This window comes from Lynx canadensis, chromosome A3, assembly GCF_007474595.2.
Source record: "Lynx canadensis isolate LIC74 chromosome A3, mLynCan4.pri.v2, whole genome shotgun sequence".
Taxonomy (NCBI): Eukaryota; Metazoa; Chordata; class Mammalia; order Carnivora; family Felidae; genus Lynx; species Lynx canadensis.
Window position 1 is genome coordinate 24,720,453 of NC_044305.1, and position 23,429 is coordinate 24,743,881.

At 44.4% G+C, this 23,429-nt stretch overlaps 1 protein-coding gene across 6 annotated transcripts in view; it reads right to left on the reverse strand.

Annotated features, from left to right (window-relative positions):
* Positions 1 to 12,712, reverse strand: part of RALY (RALY heterogeneous nuclear ribonucleoprotein) — a 94,451-nt gene extending 81,739 nt beyond the window's left edge. For 2 of the 6 annotated variants that reach the window (XR_004343360.1, XR_004343358.1), the window contains exon 1: positions 12,534 to 12,712. The gene's annotated coding sequence lies outside the window, so the exon portion shown is untranslated. Of the gene's footprint in view, positions 1 to 11,782; positions 11,805 to 12,533 lie in introns of those variants that run through there. The other 4 variants (XR_004343361.1, XR_004343359.1, XM_030309766.2 and 1 more) reach the window with 4 other exon arrangements.
* Between the last annotated feature and the right edge of the window lie 10,717 nt (positions 12,713 to 23,429).

Sequence of the window (23,429 nt, forward strand, 5' to 3'; positions counted from 1 at the left end):
ATAACATATGTAAATGATACATAAATTTACTTATATAGGTCTTGTATTATAGGATTTATAAAGATTTCTATACATACACAAAGAGATTAGCACACAGTAATTTTAAATAAACATCAGCTCTATTAGTTTGAACCAAGGTACCAAGCATGGTATCTCAACACAGTGGGCACCCGATACAGGGCAGCAACTATTAATAACAAACAGAGTTAGGTTTAGAACCGAGATCAGATTTTTAATCAAGTACTCAACTAGTCTACTTGACAGAAGGCCTAAATACCTTCTAGTATATGTCCTCAGTGGCATCAGTGTCAGTCTCTCCTGACAAATACCCCAGACCTGAAACAGGATCAGGACCTAACTAATGTTTAACATGGAAGTACTGCTCTCTGGGAGCAGGCAGGGCCACCTCATTTCCCCCAACCAGGTAATTTAAGGTACATTTTCTAATATTTGCTGACAGAACAAAGAGGAAAGGCTCTAAGAAATGATCAATGTTCACACCAGCCTTCAAAGTGATTTGGTAAAACTACAGAAAATAAACACCCAGCTAGGGTCCACCCAGCAGGATGAAAGCTGATAAAGAAATGGCAATTTTTCCCTGAGCAAATATACAAGTAATAGATGAGCTTTGAGAGACTAAGCTCTTTAGGTTTTGGTATTCCCTCTTGCCACCTCCCCCTTCTTTTAAAAGACAAACTCTTTTGATATATTTCAAGTATTACTGCTGGATTAATTTATTTCCTGAAATGATGTAATTTCAGGCAAAGAGGTCATTCTCATCCTATCCAGTTTAAATACAATTGGCTTGGGAACAGTAGACATTTTCCACCTGTTCCAGAGGGCTATGAGAAGGCATCACCATCCACCCCTTGAAGTATGGACACATCCTCCCCTCTTCAGCTCATTAGAAAGAATAGGGATGCCATTCAATTTAGTCATTCATGTGTTTCTGTTCAACAGAATGTCCCCTCTCCATCTCCATAGCCTAAAATCTCCTGTGACCGTACTTTCTGGGAAAATGGGGTAGGGAAAGGGAGTGGGGCACAGCAATTGAGAAGAGATTTCAGGGTATCAAGGAGATAGAGTCCTGACACAGAAATACTGGTGTTTCATAATTTATTAAGCACAACCAGACAGAACATGAGAAACTGAAGTGGTCCCAGATAATATATGGTCACTATCTTTATCCTACAAAGCCCAGTGAAATGCTCACTCCACCAAAAATGCTCCCTGGGCACCACACACCACAAATGAAGCAATCTCTCCCTTCTCTGAAATCCCAATCTTACTTCTTCATGGCATTGCTACCTGAGAGTTCATATTACGTTCATTAAACTCAGTTCTGTAACTATCAACCAACAGGACTTAAAATGAAAAAGACAATGCTAAGTGTTGACCCGAATGCGAAGCAACAGGAATCTCTCCTATACCACTAACGAGAGTGTAATCTGGTATGCCTTCGGAAACTGGTAACTAATGCTGAACATACACTTACCCTGTGACTTGAGGCTGGAAAACACTAACCTGCTCCCCTTAAGTTTTTCCTAGTCTTTTACCTCATCAATGCCCCTGTCTAAATGCTTCCATCATTCTTTCTCCAGTCCTACAGGCTGATTCAGACCACTCTTTCTGATCACTCCAGCCCAAAGAGATCTCTCCTTCTATGGAAAACACTGCCATTTACCCATTAACTCTGACAAATAGCTCATGTGTTCTTCATGTATAATACATTTATATATAAAGTTCATAAATTCACATATAAATTGCATCATCTGGTTTTATAATGTATCAATTTGTACTTTTAGTAAAATTAACTTGTTCCTCACAATAATATTGTGAAGAAGTTAAGATATGGAATATTAACCCCATTTTATAGATGACAAAATGGAGGTCCAAGAGGAAAAATGACTTATTTCAGTTTACCTGGCCAAATTAGTGCCAAAGAACAAGAGTAGACCTTAGTCATCCAAACAAAGCTATCTACACCAAACTGCCTTATTGTCAGATACACATCTTCTCTCCCCAAAGAGACCATAGGTTCCCTGAAGTCAAGAATATGCTATACATGTTTACATCCCTCACAGCACCAAGAAGGCATTCAATGGGCTCCATACAGTTTGGATGGCTGATTTCAATATTATCTCCAACCTTCAAGGACAGGCACAGGCATATTTTCTCTTCTTCTAAACCTCACAGGCAATGCTAAATTGTTGGAACACAACACAACATCCAAAAAACCTTTCTTTTTTGAGTGTAGAAACCAGAAAAGAGGAAGAGCCCTTCAAGATCAGGGTAAGCTCAACGTTCCATTTCCTTAGGGCTCCATGCTGCAAAGTGTTCAAAGAAGACTGGCAGAGACAGTGGTGGTGGGCTTCAAGAACCACAATTTAATCACAATTAATAAGTCACAAATTGAGCAAATGCCAGAAACCACACTTCATATAATTCACTTTCAAGCAAAATAGAGAGCTATTTCAAAACTGAGTATAATAAAACTTCAAATAATTCAATATGAAACTTCATTTTCTTACTTCCTAAATAAGAAGCTAGACAGTATCAAATCTTTCTGGAAGCCAGCCAGAGAACTGATGTGAGGAGATTAGGAAAAGCACTAGACAGATGTCTGGACACCCAAGCCTGAAGGACAATGTTGTCCCCTACCCTAATGTTCTTGACTTTACACACTGTGTGTGGGGCACCTCACCAATAGATAAAGGGGGGCAAAAACACATGCAAACACTGGAAGTCAGATCTTCAAAAAGGTCTCCTTGACTAGTGATACATCCATCAATTCTGCTATTTCTAGTCTGAATCCTCAACCCAAATATCTGGGCCAGGGCAGCAGGAGTAAGCAGAAACTAGGATCCACTGTACTTCTCTCAAAACTGAAAGTAATTTGAGGGCAGCAATCAGGTCTTGCTTTGTTTTTATGTTCTCCATAGACAGAACACATAGCAGGTACTCCAAATTCCTGGAAAAGAATGACTGAACTTTGGGATGAAAGGCAGCTGCATAAATATAATGATGCTATCACAGCTAGGTAGCCTACTCAGTATGGTAACTCTACTAAGACCCTAATTTTATCAAGAGCTGATTTTAATTTATGTGAAAACCAATTTAAGGTGAGTCTTTAAGGCCTTAAGAAAAGTTATTCTTGTGTTCAACTGATTCTGATTCAGGCATCGCTATTATTACTATACTGACAATACCATTCCTCATTGCCAGCTTACAGCTATCTGGAAGAACAAAGTCGTAAAGGTCCATGTAAGCAGGCAACATTTGACCTCTCAGTATAGCATGATCCTACTTCCAGAAAGGAAACCCAGATCTAGAGAAATAATGAGTTATAGAAATGATTCTTTTAAATCTACTGCTGAGCTTGCTTTCACTAGCACAAAGAATTACAAAGGAAACTAGACAAACAGATCAACAGACACCATGCAAACAGTACCTTTAACTAGGTTTAGTAAAATCCTTAATTGGGGGTGGGAGGGAGGGGAGGGTGGGTGATGGGTATTGAGGAGGGCACCCTTTGGGATGAGCATTGGGTGTTGTATGGAAACCAATATGACAATAAGTTACAAAAAAAAATCCTTAATAAAACAAACAGGAGACCGCTAAATACCAGATAAATACCTCTAGAATGAAGAAAACTGGCCAATAACATTAAACGTATTAACCTGGCCTTCTAAAAGAGAATACTTACTTGGAATAAAGCAATGACTCTTACCTTAACAAATAAACAGAACTATTCAGTCTCTACAGATGGCATTTCAAGGGACAGGTAACCTCAGTAGAGGCATCTACCTCATAAAGCTAAAGCTCTAAGGAAATGCAAATTCTGGGTATAGTGTTTTTCCAGTCCTAGTACTGTTTGGGAATCTTATACTGTTTTTTATCTGTCTTTATTCTATGATTTTAAACAGTTTGCCAAACATTTAAATATAATTTTTTATAGTCCTTAGACTCCAAGTTTGTCCATGGGACAACAGCTCCAAGTTTATAATGGAGCTGCTTAGACAATCTGATAAATTCATCTCACAAGCAATTTTTCAGCAATCTGTCCACTCTAAAAAGCAATATCCATCTGTTTATATACTGAAAGGTACCCGTGAACTCAGAATTTAACCCTCTGACATACTCTCAATGCTCTAACAAAACTGTTTCTCCTTCCAGAAATGAATTCTTAAGTCACTTCCATAAAACCAGAAATTCATACTATTAAGAGGTAAAAATATCATTCAAGATTATCTAGTCCAACCCCCTTGTTTTATTTTTTTTTTAATTTTTTTTAACGTTTTATTTATTTTTGAGACAGAGAGAGACAGAGCATGAACAGGGGAGGGGCAGAGAGAGAGGGAGACAGAATCGGAAGCAGGCTCCAGGTTCCGAGCCATCAGCCCAGAGCCCGACACGGGGCTCGAACTCACGGACCGCGAGATCGTGACCTGAGCTGAAGTCGGACGCTCAACCAACTGAGCCACCCAGGCGCCCCAACCCCCTTGTTTTAGACAGGAAGACAGATCCCAGAGAATATCAGGTAATTACAAGTTACATGACTTTGGCAAGCATCAAAAAGCCTATTTCCCCCAGTGGAGCAACACTGGGCGTGTCAGAAGAATAGCCAGATGTGCACTTTAGTCAGTGGAGCACTTCAAATACATCTGTCGGAGCCTCAGAAACTCTAAGTATTTGGGGTACCTGAGTGGCTCAGTCGGTTAGGCATTCAACTCTTGGTTTTGGCTCAGGTCATGATCTCGCAGTTCATGGGTTCAAGCCTTGCATCAAGCTCTGTGCTGGCAGCATGGAGCCTGCTTGGGACGGACTCTCTCTCTCTGTCCCCTCCCCAGTCACGTGTGCGCGCTCTCCCTCTCCCTCTCCTTCTCCCTCTAAGATAAATGAATAAACATTAAGAAAGAAAGAAAGATGGCACAAAAACAGACACTCAGATTAATGGAACAGAATAGAAAACCCAGAAACAGACCCACAAACATATGGCCAACTAATCTTTGACAAAGCAGGAAAGAATAGTCAATGGAATAAAGACAGTCTCTTCAGCAAGTGGTGCTGGGAAAACTGGACAGCAACATGCAGAAAAATGAACCTGGACCACTTTCTTACACCCTACACAAAAATAAACTCAAGATGGATGAAAGACCTAAATGTAAGACAAAAAGCCATCAAAATCCTCGAGGAGAAAGCAGGCAAAAACCTCTTTGATCTTGGCCACAGCAACTTCTTACTCAACACGTCTCCGGAGGCAAGGGAAACCAAAGCAAAAATAAACTATTGGGACCTCATCAAAATTAAAAGCTTCTTTCTGCACAGCGAAGGAAACAATCAGCAAAACTAAAAGGTAACCAACAGAATGGGAGAAGATATTTGCAAATGACATATCAGATAAAGGGTCAGTATCCAAAATCTATAAAGAACTTATCGAACTCAACACCCAAAAAACAAATGATCCAGTGAAGAAATGGGCAAAAGACATGAATAGACACTTCTCCAAAGACGACATCCAGGATAGCCAACTGATGCATGAAAACATGCTCAACATCACTCATCATCAGGGAAATACAAATCAAAACCACAATGTAATACCACCTCACACCTGTCAGAATGGCTAATATTAACAACTCAGGCAACAACAGATGTTGGCGAGGATGCAGAGAAAGAGGATCTCTTTTGTACTGCTGGTGGGAATGCAAACTGGGGCAGCCACTCTGGAAAACAGTACGGAGGTTCCTCAAAAAATTAAAAATACAACTACCCTACAACCCAGCAATTGCACTATTAGGTATTTATCCAAGGGATACAGGTATGCTGTTTCAAAGGGACACATGCACTCCAATGTTTACAGCAGCACTATCAACAATAACCAAAGTATGGAAAAGAGCCCAAATGTCCATCGATGGATGAATGGATAAGGATGTGGTGTGTATGTGTGTATGTATGTGTGTGTGTGTGTATATATATATATATATATATAATGGAGTGTGTGTATATATATATATATATATATATATATATATATATAATGGAGTATTACTCGGCAATCAAAAAGAATGAAATCTTGCCATTTGCAACTACATGGATGGAACTAGAGGGTATTATGCTAAGCGAAATTAGTCAGTCAGAGAAAGACAAATATCATAGGGCTTCACTCATATGAGGACTTTAAGACACAGAACAGATGAACACAAGGGAAGGGAAGCAAAAATAATATAAAAACAGGGAGGGGGACAAAACATAAGAGACTCTTAAATATGGATAACAAACAGAAGGTTACTGGAGGGGTTGTGGGAAGAGGGATGGGCTAAAAGGGCATTAAGGAATCTACTCCTGAAATCATTGTTGTACTATATGCTAATTTGGATGTAAATTTAAAAAATAAAATAAAATTTTAAAAAAATCAAAGAAAGAAAGAAACTGTAAGTATTCAACCACAATCTCCCCACCCCTAACCCTGTAGAGAGAGCAGTGGACAGCCTAAATGACCTTCTGGAGATATAGAATAGAACCTAGTGATATATTCCACACTTCCCCCCATCCTCCAATGAGGTATGGCCATTTATTCACATGAAGGTCCTTAAGAAGTGAAAGATAATAAAACTGAAGAAAAAAAAAAGGGAGGGTTATAGAAATGGAAACGATAACTAATGATACTTGGACAGATGCCTATGTCTAGTTATTCATTTAAGCAGGGTGGGGAAGGTGACCAGAGAAGGACCTCAAAATTAATTTTTGCCCCCAGCTCCCACCCTTTGGGTCTTTACAGGATTTCAGGGAGCTCTGAGATTATTTTATGATGAAATGGCACCAGAAAAGGAAAGGCAAGACCGCAAGCTGAATTAACAGCAGGGACCAGAATGAATAATCTTCGGGCTCATGACTAGGCTCCCAGTTTATCCCACTGTCCCCTCTCTCTAATTCTGAGAGTCTAAGAGCAGTACCCCATCTAAGGTCTGAAACTTTCCTTATAATACCTAATGGGCAGTTGTAAGTCAGCAGATTAACATTACTGCTGTCATCTTCCCCACTCCAGTTGTACCTTTTATACCTCAAGATAAAATTGAAAAAAAAAAAAGTTTTTATAGACATTCATATGAAAACCCTCCTATCTTTACTCTTACCAGCCCCCCCCCACCACTGCCTAAGAAATGGGAGAAAAGAAAGAAAATGCCTCTCTCCAAGAGATATATTATCTAAATCATCATCTAGAATCGTACCAAAAATCCCTCTTGGTCCCTCGGCATCTGGTCCCACCCTGACCAGCCTCACCCTACCCTCTGCCTCCACCACTGTTAGCTAAACTACTGAGACCTGCTGCCTTTCTGGATGCAAGCTCCTGTTTTACTCAACTTTGTTTTCCCAGTGCCTAGCAGGTAGTAAACACAAGTGACTTAGAGAGGGCCACAGTAGCACATGGACAGAGCAGTACCAAAGGACATTGTCTAAAGAAAATGTAAGCTGTTCTTGGCTTAACATAAGCAACTTTCAGGGCTATGGAGGGCCTGGGTGTCTGATATCTTAATATTTCCCCCTTTTCTAAACTAGTGTTGGGGCACCTGCGTGGCTCAGTCAAACATCCAACTCTTGATTTTGGCTCAGGCATGATCCCATGGTTCATAATTCAGGCCCTGCCATCTGGCTCTGCACTAAGAGCACTGAGGGTGCTTGGGATTCTCTCTCCCTCTCTCTCTGCCCCTCCCCTCTCACTCAAAATAAATACATTTAAAAAAATAGAAAAAAAAGAAACTAGCGTTTACATCACCCAGTTTAGTCAGGAATAGTTACCAGATGTGTTGCGAAATATCTCTCCCTCACCCATGCCCCCACTCCCACCCTCCCCATGGAGAACTAGGATCAGTAACTAGAAGGTAAATGAAAGCAGATGTAGGACGCTGCATGAGAAATCCACCCTCTCTCTTGTGTCCTCACCTCAATAATCAGCATCCTCATCTGTACAACTGTACCAGGTAGAAATCTAGAAGTCATCCCTGATTTCTTGCTTACTCTCCACACCAATCATCTTTGTGTCTCATTCACAATTCCTTCTACACACACACACACACACACACACACACACACACACACTTCATTGGAAACATCATCATCTCCTACCTGTATGTACCATAACAGCCTCCTCCTAACTGGTCTTTTTTGCCCATGGTACTCTAGCCCTCCAATCCAGTCCCCAAACAGGTAGCCAGAGAGCCTTCTAAAAGGCCCAGGGGAGCATGGCCCCCCTCATCTCAGTTTAAAGTTCAAACTCCTCAACCTGGGCAACAAGCCCCTTTCATGACTTGGCTTCTGCTCTACCTACTGTACCAGTCTCCTCTCATCTCGGGTCACATCCACCCATCTTTTGTTTTATGATCCATTCAAGAATCTTGAGAAAACTGAGAGATGTATTTAACCCCTCTGGGTCTGTTCCTCACCTATGGAGTGGGAATAATAGTATACTTCTCAAGGTGGTTATAGGAAGGAGTAACACATGTTAAATGCTTAAGAGTATAGTACCTGATAGATACAGTAAATGGCCAAAAGTCTTACCTATTACCACCACCATCTCTAAACTTGCAATTCCTTCTGCCTAGTCTTATCTTCTGTCCTCAACTCTCCAAATCTCATTTCCTCCTGCCTCAGGTCTCTCTGTTTTTCTTGAGATCTGAAGAAGCCTCCAAGGCTGGGTAAGTAACCATTTCTCTATGCTCTCATAGTGTTTATCCTATTCACAATACTTCTCACACGGCCTGTTTCCTTGCCTGTCTTCCCCACGACACTATATAGACCCAAATCCCCAAGGTTAGGACTGTGCATGGCAGATGCTTAATAATTTTCCTGTAAATGAAAAACTTTCCGATAATGAAGTGTCCAATGAAACCGAATCTCAACAGGTAGCCAGAACGGGACTTTAAAGTTCCTCAACTACAAGATCCTACTCAATAAACAATTCAGCACATTCTGACATTATCACACTCAGGGGTTTGGACTTAATACATAGGCAATGCTAAACCATCAGATCTTTAAGGAAAGTGCAACATGCTCAGATCTGTTTGCTGCCCTATTAAACCCATCTCTGGAACACCTCCCACTGCCACCCCCTGTAGATATCAGGACAAAATTCCAACTACCCTTCACAAACACCACATTCTACCACCCCACCATCTCCCAAACACATAGAACGGGAAAAGGTCAAACTAAAGAGAAGTCTGAAAGGCTAAATGCATTTAACTCCATCTTAACCACCTGCAAACAAGGAGTATCCATAAACACCCTCTAGGAAACCAAAGCTAATCCCTCTTGTGTGACTATATACAAAGAGGAGGGCAAAGAGAGAGAACATTTCATAAAGGTAATCCATTTAATCATCCTCTGAGTAGTTCTGATCCGAGCTGCTGTCATAGCACTGCTATTCTTGATCACTGCAGCCTGATATGCCCAAACCCTGTATAGTCAGAAAGGCAGGTGCAAACAAGGCAAGTGGAGAGCCCTCTGGGTTCTATTTCAAGGGTAAGAGGTCACTTTGGAAGACACAAAAGAGGCTAGCACAGATCTCCAAAACAGGCTTCAGTGATAGAGGAAAAGGGGGGAAGGAGCTTAACCAAAGGTACAATCAGGCTTCTGTTCCCACTCTGGGGATGCATACCACACCCTACTGCCAATCAGGGCTGATCATTTTGCATTTACAAAGCACCCTGAGGTCAAGGGAGGCACAAAGAGTGCCAACTTTGCCAGTCACAAAAGGACAAAATATGTATAATGCCACTTACATATGGTACTTAGAATAGTCAAATTCAGACACACAAAATAGTATGGTGGTTGCCAGGGGCTGGGGGGAGATGGGAATAGGCAGTTAGTGTTTAATGGATACAGTTTCAGTTGGGGAAGACAAAAATTTCTAGGTAAGGATAGTGGTGATGGCTGCATAACAGTGTGAATGCACTTAATACCAGAGAACTGTCCATTTAAAACTGGTTAAAATGGTGAATTTTATGTCCTGTGTATTTTTACAAAAAACAAAAAAACACCCACACTGGCTTTAAAGTTATACTGTCTGCAGTTATCAATTACATGATCCTGAGCAAGTCACATAACCTCTCTAAAGCCTATTTCTTCCTCTGTAAATCAGGGATAATACCTAATTCATAAAATTGCTCTGAGGAATAAATGAGATACCCCACAGAAAGTCCTTAGTCCAGTACCTGGTATATGGTAAGTACTTAATGTTAGCTATTATTTCTACTACTGCAATAGACTTTCACGGCCATTTCTCACAGCTCCCACACAAGCCTGTTGAGTTTACAGAAAAGGAAACAGGTTCACAGAGTCACAATAAGTGGCTCAATTTATTATGCCACATCAAATCCTCTGCCCATGAAAGGTGTCCTGTCCTTACCACTTGTTAATCCGGTGATTATAAGAAAGGCAAGTACCCCAACCTTGCTGTGTCTCCATTCTCAATTACAGCTGTAAAATGGAGATGTAAAGCAAATTCTAAGAACTCCCTCACAGAACTGATTAGAAATGAAATCAGATGATTCCAGAAGAGTACTATAAACCATAAAGTACCACACAATAAAAGTAATGAGAACTGGTACACCTGTGCACAAAACCTGACCTCCTTTTAATGCAAAACCTGAGGCATGGAGAGTGGCTGGAACTAAACAACTTCCTCGTGATTTCAATTTACTCAGGATTCCTGGTCTTAAGGCCTGACTATGTAATTTACTGCTCTTTCAAAAGGTGGCAAGGGATTGTAGAAATATAACTACTACTGGACTGGGAATTCTAGTTCCGATTTGTCACTAAGGCAGTCTGTGAATTTAGACAACTTACTTCCCCTTTCAGTGTTCAATTAACAGGGAAGAGGGACAAGGCAAACAAAAAAGTTAGACCAGATAGTAAGACCCCTTCCAGCTCCTACATACCACAACTTCTAAATCCAGAATTTTGGAAAAAGGAGGGCACAACAGACCTCCAGACTCCCAAGAATTAATGCAAACATCAGGAGACTCTTTCAAAATGTGGCCTACCTGATTTTGACACTTCCCACACCAGGATCAAACACACTGGAAAACTAGAACACTAGTCAAAGTTAATTTTAGTTCGCTTTTATCCCTCTTGGTCTTACCTGAAAATAGGGAAAATAAAACCCTATGTGAAGGCAGAGAGTTGAAGCACTTGACTTGAGCCACTTCCTGCTTCCCCTCCCCCAACCAGGAGCTATAAATCTAAACACTATGGAGAACACTCAAGGTTTGGGGGGAGGAACATACTATAAACAAAATGGATAGCCCTCACTGTTACAATGACTCAAGCCTTCCTTGCGCCAAAATCCCAGAGAATTTCAGTTGTACCTGAGATCTGGAGTCCCCTACCTTCATCAAATTCTAACGGGCAATACTAGCAAGAAATCCACAGTAATTTCCTTTCCCTCCGACCCCTCATATCCCCAGAATGGGATTTCATCCATAGCATAGTGGACACTAGCCTAGAAGACAGGGAAAACGGAGTTAGTCTCCAACGATGTGACCCAAGGGTAAATCAAAATCCTCTCTGCACTAAGAGATTACACAAGCTCACACTTAAGAAATAAGTAACAGGTACTAGTACCAAGACTTTACACTTCTATGACTACTATGATTTGCAGCACATTATTTCACCTCCTTGAGCCTTGTTTTTTGCTTTTGGAAAGGGGGATAACCCCAGAAGGCCGTCATAAGCATTAAATGAAATAGGGCTTACAAAGTTCCTAGTCAAGTCCATTAAATGTTACCTGTTGGTATTAAACACTTCTCTCACATATTAGTTTCCTAAATCCACAAACATGCTGCGAGGCGACTTTCTTTCCCAAATTTTACGGAGGGACAAACTAAAGCTCGGCTGCACACAGAGGGCTGCGTGAATTGCGGAACACTGCCCCAGCTCGAGGACCGGTTGTTGCTCCTCTCCGAGCCCCAAGGTGTGCAAGGAGCCCAGGAACGGCAGCGGCGGGGGACGCGGCGGCGCTCAAGCCCGGGGGGGAGCGAGGCAGGGCCAGTTCTGCGCACCTCGGGGAGCCCGCAGACCCAGCCGGGTCGGGCAGGAGAGCCGGAAGAAGCCGGGGCCGGAGCCGGGACCGAGCCCGCCCAGGCCTCCCCGGCGCGGCCTCCGCTCCCTTCCCTCCTCCCCTCGCCGGGTGGGGCGGGGCGCGAGCACAAAGACTCCAACTTCCGAGCGGGCGCGGGCCCACCCCGCCAACTCTTGGCCCAGGCCCGGCCCGCAAGGGGGAATCGGCCAGGGAACGCCAGGCGGCCGGGGGCAGGCGAGGATGGGCCGGGCTAGCGACCCGGGGCGGCGGGCCCGGTGATGGGGAGGAGGTGCGGGCGGAGGGGGCCGGGAGTTACTCCCGCTCCTGGGACGCCCAGAATGGCCGAAAAAAGAGTTTCTAAAAATAGGCAGGAACTCGAGTGAAGAGGTGGGCGGCCGAAAAGGAAAGAGGAACACTCCCCCGCACCCTTAAGGAGACGCCCGTGGCCCCCACTCACCCGCGCCCAGAGGTCTGGAGGAAGCCGCGCGGCGCGGAAGGAGGCGGTGCCGCCGCACTCGGGGGCGGAAGGGAAGGAGCGAAGGAGGAAGAAGGCGGCTCCGGCCGCGGCGTGAGGAGCTGAGCACACGCGCGGGAGTCGCCCCCGCCGCCGCTACCGCCCCCTCAGCTTCTCCCGGCTCAGCCCGCCCTGCGCCCGCGCCGCTCGCGCGCCCCGCCGCACTGACAGCGGCGCGAGCCCCGCAGCCGCGAGTCCTTCCCTCGGCCGGCACCACTGAAGCGCGCGGGAGTGGGGGTGCCCTGAACGGTTTCCCTAAGCTTGGCCCCACCCGCCGCTCCAGCCCTGGCCCTGGGCCTTCCCTCCACGCCCCTGCCTCTTTCTCCAGGAAAGGACACCGAGACCCAAGCGCTGAGTCCGCAGCCCCACCCTGACACAGCCCGGCTTCCCGAGCGCATGGGCTTTCCCCACCCCCTCAGCCTCGCTTTGGAAAGGTCCAGAGCTTCGGCGGGGAGAAGAGGCAGGCGGAGCCAGGGCGGGGCCTGACTGAGGGAGGAGGGACCGAGGAGGGAGGCTGGAGAGGCGGAGCTAAGGACTAGAAGAGAGAGACTCTGCTACACCAATAAGCGAGCCGAAGGCGGGGCAGGGCTGAGAGGGTGGTGAGGCCGGAGACGAGAGAAGCGCAAGGCAGGTATGGAAGACCGTGGAGGCCGCGCCGAGCCAGGAGCCAGGGCCGTGCTTGAAAGGAGGGGACGTGGGTGGAGCTAAAGGGAGGCCGTGCCCGTAGGAGGAGTCAAAGGTGGAGGGAGACCGAGGCGAGGCTGGGCGAAGTGGCACCCTTAGCAGAGGGGGCCGGAGGCGTGGCTGAAGGGAAACCCAGGAGGGAGGAAGAATTGAAGCGGGACAGAAGGAGGCGTGCCCGGAAGCCGAGCAGGGAGGTGGGGGCTCAAAGGTGGCCACTCCGGGGAAGAGCCGGAAGGAGGCGTGACCCAAAGCAAGAGCGGCTGGCTGGTGCTGAAGATGGGCGGGGTCTGGAGACAGGGCCCAAACAAGTTGGCGGGGGGCCGTACCGAAGGGTGCGGAAGAGATGGCGTAGGGAGGAGCCCTAGGTCCTTTCACTTTCAGCGAACCAGGTGCGTGGACCGGACGAGGATAGTTCCTCTCAGCCTAGGCTAGGACGGGGCGGAGAGGCAGCAGTTGGGTTGGGTTTGGAGAGGAGGCACCACTCCCACCTACAAAGAAGGTTAAATTGAAGTACGTTTACCCTTCTAGGGTGCGGGAAACGTTTGATAGATAACTTGATCTGGGTGGTGGTCCTCTCTCCTGAGTATTTCTCCTGTCGTAAACTCTCACCCAAATCAGTGTTCCAGCCTCCACGGAACAGGCGGAGGGGCCTTCAAAGAGCACAGGAGAAGGTTGCCCTTCTGTCCTCAGCTATACTTCCCTGAAGGGTGAGAATTGTCCAAAATCTTGTGGCAGACCTGTGATTTCATGATCGTGTTTTTCACATCGCTTGCCCCAGAACCCACCTAAGAACGGGAGTCCTAACAGGGCAGAGTTTGAATGGAATCCTCGCCCTGCGAAACCAGCAATTATAGCTCCGTTTGTATTATTTGATGACGCCGTGTCTCCCTTCAAAGGAAGAGAAGTCCAATTGGAGAAATAGTGATACTGAGACCAAGGACAAGAATGTTCTTCCTCCACATGTTCTAACTCCTGGTTCCTTCTTCTGCCTCAAGTCTCTGTTTAAATATCACCGCAGCTAAAGATGTTCTCTAGTTTAGTCTCTTATTCATTTTCTTCATGGTATTTCTTAGTCTTGTCATTTATTAGTCTGTGCGTTTTTTTGTCTGTCTCCCCACTAGAAGGTAAGTTCCGTGAGACCAAGCATCTTTGACTGCTTGGGTACATCATTGTCTGGTAACGATGCAATTGTTACCTAGTGCAATGTCTGGTATAGACCTGATGTTCAGTAAACACTTGAGTGAATTAATCAATCAACCAACCAATTAAGGAACTGGTCCCTGCCAATCTCCTCTGCTGTTTCTGGCCATTCCGGGCTCCTCACCTCCCTCCCTTTGTACTGGCCTTACCATGTGCACTTGAATACACCACAATCTCTCAGCACCCTCTGCTGTAGCACATTCTCCACTTGGACTGCACCTCCTCTTCTGCCTAGATACTTTGTGTTCATCCTTCAAAACTCAACTCAGGAACACCTCTTCTGAGAGGCTTTCTCTGCCCTCCCATCAGCCCCACCACCAGGTGCTGGCTGTGGTGCTGCACCCTCCCTGTGCAGGTGTTAATCCTCTTTCTGCTGGCACTGAGGATTATATTCATGGTTTCAAAGGTCCTGTGTGATCTACTCTCTGCTACCTTTCTAAACTTATCCCCTATTGCATTGCTTGCACCTCCTCTCACTCTGCTCCAGCCTTATGTGCCTTCTTGCTGTTCTTTTGACACACCAAGCATTCTGCTAACCGCAAGACCTCTGTTACTTGCTGTTGTGTCTGCCTCAAATGCCCTCCTCCCAGATGTGGGCATGGCTCACTCCTTCAGGTTTCCATTCAAATGTCACTTCCTCAGAGAAGCCTTCCCTGGCCCACACTTAAAATAGCAACACCCTGGGGCACCTGGGTGGCTCAGTCGGTTAAGCGTCCGACTTCAGCTCAGGTCACCATCTCACGGTCCGTGAGTTTGAGCCCCGAGTCGGGCTCTGGGCTGATGGCTCAGAGCTTGGAGCCTGCTTCCGATTCTGTGTCTCCTTCTCTCTCTGCCCCTCCCCCGTTCATGCTCTGTCTCTCTCTGTCTCAAAAATAAATAAACATTAAAAAAATTTTTTTTAATAAAATAAAAAAAATAGCAACACCCTACTTCTCTGTGCTCTTTCCTGTTGTATTTTTCTCCGTACCATTCATTACCACCTTAAATACTGTTTATTTGTTTGTTGTCCCTCTCCCATCCCCACCTTCTACTACTTTTTTTTGTGAACTTCACAAAGACAGGATTTTGTCCATTTTGCTCATTCCTCAGTCCCTAGAACTAATATTTGTTGAATGGATGGCTATGAATTAAACAGAGACGTGTTAGGAATACTCTGTGTTGTCCAGAAGAATCCTTGAAGATTACAGTATGAAGGGAGATGTTTCTGAAGAATACACTGGCAACACGAGCTAATGTAGTGTATTTACTAGTTGCCAGGAAATGTGCTAAGCACTTTTCAAACGTATTTAATTCCCACAGCAGCCCTCAAGGTAGGTACTATTATAATCCCTACTGTACAGACGAGAAGACTGTGGCACAGAGGTTAACTTTCCCAAGGTCACACAGCTACTAAGTGCTAGAGTCCAGTTTTCAAGCCTGCATGCTGAACACTATACTAACCTGTCTCCTAATTATCAAGGACCTACTCTTGTTGGTCCAATAAAGAAGAAGAATGAAGCAGAAACATTCTGTCGCCTTCAGGACATGTGGTATAGGCTATGATGCCTGGAGTTGTGGCAGAATTTTTTAACCACTGTATTAGGGTTCTCCAGAGAAACAGAACCAATAGGATATATAGATATAGATAGGGATAGATGATAGGAAATGGCTCACATGGTTATAGAGGCCAGGAAGTCCCATGATCTGACATCTGTAAGCTAGAGAATCAGTAAAGCCAGTGGTATAATTCAGTCCAAGTACAAAAGCCTAAGAACCAGGATTGGTGATGTCCAATGTCCTGGGAAAGAGAAGATGGATGTCTCAGTTCAGCTAAGAGCAAGTTTGCCCTCCTCTGCATTTTTATTCTATTTGGTCTTCGACAGATTGGGTGATACCCACCTGCATTGCTGAGGGTGATCTTAGGGTACCAATTCAAATGCTCGTCTCTTCCAGAAACACCCTCACAGACACACCCAGAAATGTTTTACCAGCTATCTGGGCATACCTTAGCCCAGTCAAGTTGACACACAAAATTGACCATCAAAGCCACCAAGAGGGAAAGTCAGCCAAAGAAGTAAAGCCATCAAGTGGAGGAAGGCAGGACTAAGAAAACTCTATAGAAGAAATGAGTCAGAAACCTGCTAAAAACATATCTGAAACTTGACCTACTTCTGGACTTTTCCATGAACCAACATGTCTTTATAGTTTGAATAGTTTTAATTGGTGTTTTTGTAACTTACAACGAAAAACAGATTTCCTGGATACCTGGGTGGCTCAGTCAGTTAAGTGTCCAGCTCTCGATTTGGACTCAGGTCATGATCTCATGGTCATGAGATCTAGCTCCTCACTGGGCATGGAGCCTCCTTAAGATTCTCCCTCTCCCTCTGCCCCTCCCCTGCTTGTGCTCACTTTCTCCCTCTCTCTCTCTCTCTCAAAGAAAAAGAAGATGAAGATGAAGATGAAGAAGAAGAAGAAGAAGAAGAAGAAGAAGAAGAAAACAGATTCCCTAACAGATGAGTAGGGTTCAATAGTTGGAGGTATAATGCCTCACATTATAGCAAACATAAAGGCAGGAATTAATGTAAGAGCTTGGGGTTTCTGCAGCATAAGGTATGAGCTGAGGTGGGAAAGATGAGATATAAAAGGTAGACTAGAACTAGGATCTGGAGGAATTGGTATCTACCCTCAACTTAGTAGACTGTGGTAAGCACTGAAAAGTTTTGAGCAGAGGTTGCTTTAAAATGATAAAGTGTAAGGGCATCTGGGTGGCTTACTCAGTTGAGCATCCAGCTTCAGCTCAGGTCTTGATCTCCCGGTTCGTGAGTTTGAACCCCGTGTCAGGCTTGCTGCTGTCAGCACAGAGCCCACTTCAGATCGATCCTCTGTCCCCCTCTCTCTCCACCCCTCCCCAACTTGTGTTTTCTCTCTCAAAAATAAATAAACATTTAAAAATGATAAAGTGTCAAGGTTGGAAGAAACTTTAGAAGTAATCTGGTCCAACTTTGGGGTCCGTTTTGTCTTCATTTCACAGATGAAAAAATTTAACATGCCCAGTGTCTCACAGATGGTAGGCAAAGGAATCAGGGTTTGAACCCAAGGCCTTCTGAGCCCCAAGGCATACATTCAACCACATCCTCTCCCACCATTGGAATTATTTCTGCCCTGTGAGCTCACCCTGAACAGGAGACTCCCTCTTCAAAATTTGACAATGATGTTTATAAAGCTACCTCAGCTAGGATTAGGAAGATGGATGTAGAAGAGAGCAGAATGACCTAACAGGTGTCTTCATTGGAGGCACGGAAGGAAGGCAGGTGAGGAAGGCAGGTGAATGAAGAGGAATGAGCAGATGAGGGAGAGATGGCAGGACACAATCAGCAGGACCCATAGAAGGAGCAGATGGAAATGGAGGGATGTAAGAAGTCATTGAGGAAGACTTGTCATTAGAACAGAGGTTGAAAAATCAGATGCCTCAGGACCAAGCAGGTACAGTAAATGAGCAAAGTGGGTTAGGTATAAGATAATGAGTAATAGGGCCTGTAGCAAGTTCATGCTCCCTCTAGAGGAGGCAGCTACTACTCATATGGGATAGAGGTGCCCAATATTGCCATTTGCCAGGTCTTAAAAGAAAAAAAAAGGAAAGCTCCAAGTTCAAAGTTTTATACAAAATCATCTGGTTTTTAAGTGCTGGCAACTAAGTCAAATTCTTTAAAACAAGAGCACTGCCCTGGCCAAAAGACATACCTCATAGGGCCGAATTTGGCCTGTGATTGCTAGCTTGTGCCTTCTAATCAATTTGGGTCCAAACCTCCCATCACTACTTATCAGCTGTGTGCTCTTAAGCAATTTACCCCACCTCTCAAGTCTCAGGTTCTTATCTGCAAAATGGGGATAATTAATTCCCCACATTATAGAGTTGCTGTAAGGATTTTTAAAAATAAATGCATGTAGCAGCACCTGAGTGGCTCAGTCTGTTAAGCATCCAACTCTTGATTTCGGCTCAGGTCATGATCTCATGGTTTGTGAGATCAAGCCCGTCGTGTAGCTCCACACTGTCAGTGCCGAGCCTGCTTGAAATTCTCTCTCTCCCTCTATCTCTGTCCCTCCCCCACTCATGCTCAAGAACACTCTCTCTCTCTCAAAATAAATAAACTATAAATCAATCAATCAATAAATAAATAAATGCACGTAAGGCACTTAGCACAGTGCCTGACGTACAACAAACACTCAAAATAGTTTTATCATCAGTGTGAGAGTTATTCTTTTTCCTGTAACCCATGAAATCATGAACTAGAACTAGAAAGGTCTTCAAAGACATCTCATCCAGGGGGTTTCAAACCAGTTAAGCTATAGAGCCTTCTTTTAAGCCAGACCTTTCACAGAAAGGCAATGCATAAAACAGGGGAGAGAGGTGGCTTTGTTTGAAGTAGGAAAGGGGAACCCAGAGTCCAGCCTACTAGGCCTCACCACCCACCCACCCCCACCAGCCACAAACTACCCTCCTTAAGCTGTAGTCCCTCCACAAAATTCCAGGGTGTTGCAGAACACAATTTGAGAATCATCATTATATTCCAGGTCCCATTTTACAGATATGTAAAATCTGTTTTTACAGCCTCAGTTTCTGAGGCTCAGAAAGGCACAGAAATTTGCCTAAGGTTCAGTGACAGGAAGGGATTCCTGCCTCCCACACTAATGCACTTTACAGTGGGAATGGCATTCCCTCCTTCCTGTCCACCAGGTTGAGAATAAACTCTCTCTTGGTCCTTCCCTGATTGGGGTGAGGAGTAGCCCCCCCCAGCATTGACCCAAATCTCCCTCCCCATCCCGGCATAGAGATAGGATTCTCAGTGACCAATAAGGGGGAGAAATTGAACTTAGACCTACAGAAGTAGAAAAGGAATCTATCTGGAAGGTATTGGGAGGTCAGAGAACTGAAGTGACAGGGTCAGAGACTTAGATGTTGCTAGGACCCTCCCTAGCCCTTGACTCTCCTTCTCTCTGCAAGTAAGCTTTTCTCCTCCAGGCTGGACACTCAGCTGCAGCAGCTCAGCATTCAACTCTTAGCTGCTCCACCAGAGAGCCTGAAGCTTTCTGTTTCTGGTCTTAATGACAGAATTTCAGGGAAGAACTTTGACCCAACATGAGTGCATGCTCATCCTTGGACCAATTGTCCACTGCTGCTGGGGTCAGTTACTGTGACTGGCCCAGCTTGAGCCAGGTGCCCAATCTGTAATCAATCGTTGTCAATAAGGATGTGGGACGGATACAAAGATGGCATTGGAACCACAGGGTCAAAGAAGGGGAGGAGCATTTCTCTCAGGAAGTTTATCTCCTCTCCCCCGCCACACACACTTGCCCCTAGCGCACTTGCCACTAGCTAAGTTTAAATGAAAGGCTCCACTCTCCATGCTTTGTTGCCCTTTATTTATAGCTATTAGAGAACACGCATCTGGCTTACCTAGAGAATGGAGGCATGTCTTGTCAGTCTTTGTATCCTTCCGGCACACCCAAACAAGAAGCCCCCATAAGTGCTATCCGATTGGATTGGACTGAACTGATCCTTGTAGGTATTTAGTCCAACTCGCCCATTTTACAAATAAATGAGACCTAGAGAGGGTAACTCCTATGTCATGAAAGCTGAAAACTGCCCATCAGAAGAGTTGCAGAACCAGGTCAGGGAGACCTCTCATCTTGACTTCTAGTCCAGGGCAGGTTAAACTCTGTGTTTAATCCTTACCAGTATGGACATCTGAGACTAATAGAGGACATTTCTCATTTTGGATGTACCCCCTATTGGCAAATCTTAGCCAGGAGCCCAAACCTCCCAAGTGTAGAGTAATTGATGACATCAGAGTCAGAAATCGAATGAACAGGCCTCAGTTCCAACCCAACCCTGCCTCTTACTGGACAAGTTCTCAAGCTCTCTAAGCCCCAATTTTCTCCTCTGTAAAATAGGCATAAATTACATTTACCTTGAAAGTTGGGAAGACTAACAATGTGTATAGTGTCCCTGACACACAGAAGGTCCTCAAAAAATAGTAAGCTCTTCTAATGATTATTGTTGATGATAAAAAGGATAAAAAACAAGAACTCTGACTTCTCAAAGGAAAAAAAATTGTTCCTGAGGCTCTTCTCTTGGAGAACATAAATCTGTATCTTTCCCGAACAAAAGATTCTCCTTTGTTAGGAAGGAAGAAAGAAAGGAAGAGAAGGAGGGAGAGGGGGCAAGCTATCACTGTCTCTACCTTCCCCTGAACTTTGTTCTTCCTCTACCCCAAACTCTGCTCCATCCCACTGCAGTGTTGAGCTCAGGTCACATAAGTGCTGTTGTGAGACCACCAGCTTTGAGCCATCCTAGCTGGGAGAGGGGAAGTACATGCAGCAGAATCAGGATTCCCCCCCCCCCCACCGCCCGCCACCATGACAGCAGATAGCAGGGCTGGAACATATGGCCCCCACCCCTGCTACTGGTGGCTGAAGGTAATGGGGGAAGCTCTCATAGGTCAACAGAAGGTTGTTTGTCTCATTCTTCACTGGCTCAGCCCTAGAGCCCTATCTCTCCTCTTTTCCTTACTACTGGGTCTCCAAATTTATCAATAGTAAACAGGCTGGCATCTTTAAAGTATGATCTTCATTAAGTAGGAAGCAAATCATTCCATACCTTCCCTCCCAATGCCTCCTTCACCAGGGACTTCTAGCCTCCTAACAAGAGAGGACACCTCCTCCCACTTGCCAGTGACCTTCTCCACCACCACCCCAGCTCCACCCTCACCATTGCATCCATGAGCTGCAACACCAAGATCAGATGCAACGACGTTAATTGAAATTGACATTAGGGGCTCTCTTGCTCAAGCAGAAGCACATTAGAAGAAATATAAACAAGAAAGGTTTTGTGTCTGTGACATTTGTTCTAACAAGAAAAGCCATCTCTAGAGCATCTTATTCAAAAAAGATTGAATGCCCAGGAAATGGCAGATACATGCCACCCCCTTTCCCAACCCCAATATTCAGAAGAGTCACACACACTTCCCAAGACTTTCCCATCGACCTTGCTTCAGCCCTTGCCTCCCAGGTGTATTTCTGTAGGAGTCATCCACTACATTCCCCTTCATGTTCTCCATCTATTTCTCAAAATCCACTTCTCCATATTCTTTTAAGAGTTCTCGATCAGATGTTTTTATTTGCTGCTGTACCTCAGGAATTCTTGACCAGGTGGCCCAAGAATTTAGCTGGGATCCAACCAGGGGACCCTGAGACTTAAAGAATCACAATGGAGGAGACAGGAAGATATTCAAGTTCTCAGGTATCTGCATAAAGAACACAAAGTGTTCTTTAAATTGTGCTCTAAATGGCACATTATCTTTTTATGGGTATTAATGGGTGGTGTAGATTATAGATACTATTTTTGCCTGCACAGTATCATTTCCCCTTTTCTTGATATCAGCACCTGTCTTTCCTATGAACCTCCACTCCCATTCTTGATCCAGGCCATAGAGAGTGTGGTTTCTAAAGTCAGACTGCCTGGGTTTGAATCCTGGCTCTTTATTAGCTGTGTGAACCTGGGCAAGTTTCTTAGCCTCTCTGTGCCTCATACAAGAAATACAGAGAATAATATCTACTTCATAGAATTGTTGGAGGGTTACATAAGTTAATTCACTTAAGGTGTTTAGAAGAGTGCTTGGCACATAGTAAACACTCACTACAGTCATTTCTTATTAATATTACTATCATAGGGGTGCCTGGGTGGCTAAGCTGGTTAAGTGTCCGACTTCAGCTCAGGTCATGGTCTCATGACTTGTGAGTTTGAGCCCAGCGTCAAGCTCTGTGCTAACAGCTCACAGCACAGAGCCTGGAGCCTGCTTCAGATTCTCCCTCTCTCTCTGCCCCTCCCTGTTTATGCTTTGTCGCTCTCTCTCAAAAATAAGCATTAAAAAATATATATATATTATTTATTATAAATATTATTATAAATATAAATAATATTTTATAAATATAAAATGTTTGTAATATATTTATAAATATAAATATATATTATATATAAATGTTTATAAATATATATTATATGTATATAATATATATATTATATGTATATATATTATATATATATATTACTATTATAAGTTTAGAATGGTCTGACTCCATTCCTCTGGCTCTGTTGATGGCACCCGACCCTGGCCTGCCCAATCAGGACATTCTGTCCCCCTGCCCACTATGGAATCCTCCACATATGGACAGCCATATCAACCACTTGGATTAGTACCACAGTTTAAAACCTAATCTGGTTTCTGAAAGCCTAGTCTTGCCAGGCCAAAGCTGCAAAGCAAAGGTAACATCAGATTCTGGGCCAGTTCATCAGGAGAGAGAATTCTGAGTAGGGAGACTCATGGACCATCAAATTTCATGCTGCAGGTGAAGGCACACTTGCCTTATTCTAGCCATTGGTCAGACACCATGAAATAATTGTGCTATGACATTACTTTAAGGCCCCCAATGAGCCACACTTCCCAATAGTCATTCTTATGTAGTCTTTTCCCACACTGACACTGGGCTTGGCCATGTGACCAACTTTGGCCAATGGGACATTAGCAAGTATGATGCAAGCAGAGACTTAATAGATGCTTACACACTGGCTTATCCTCTTGGAATGCTCATTCCTGGGGGTCCTGAACAACCATGTAAGAAGAATGTCTAGAGACCAAATGAAGAGTCAGAATCCTAGCCATCCACCAACTTGCCAGCTGAATACAACCACCGGAATGATCACCAGCAAGAAGTGTAGAAAAACCACCTACTTGAGTCCAGCCTAAATTGCACAATCATGAACAAATAAAATGGTTGTCTTAAACTATTAGGTTTAGGGGTGCTTTTTTACATAGCAATGGACAATCAAAACAGCAATAATGGGGCGCATGGGTGGCTGGGTTGGTTAAGCTATCTGTCTTTGGCTCAGGTCATAATCTTGCAGTTTGTGAGTTCTAG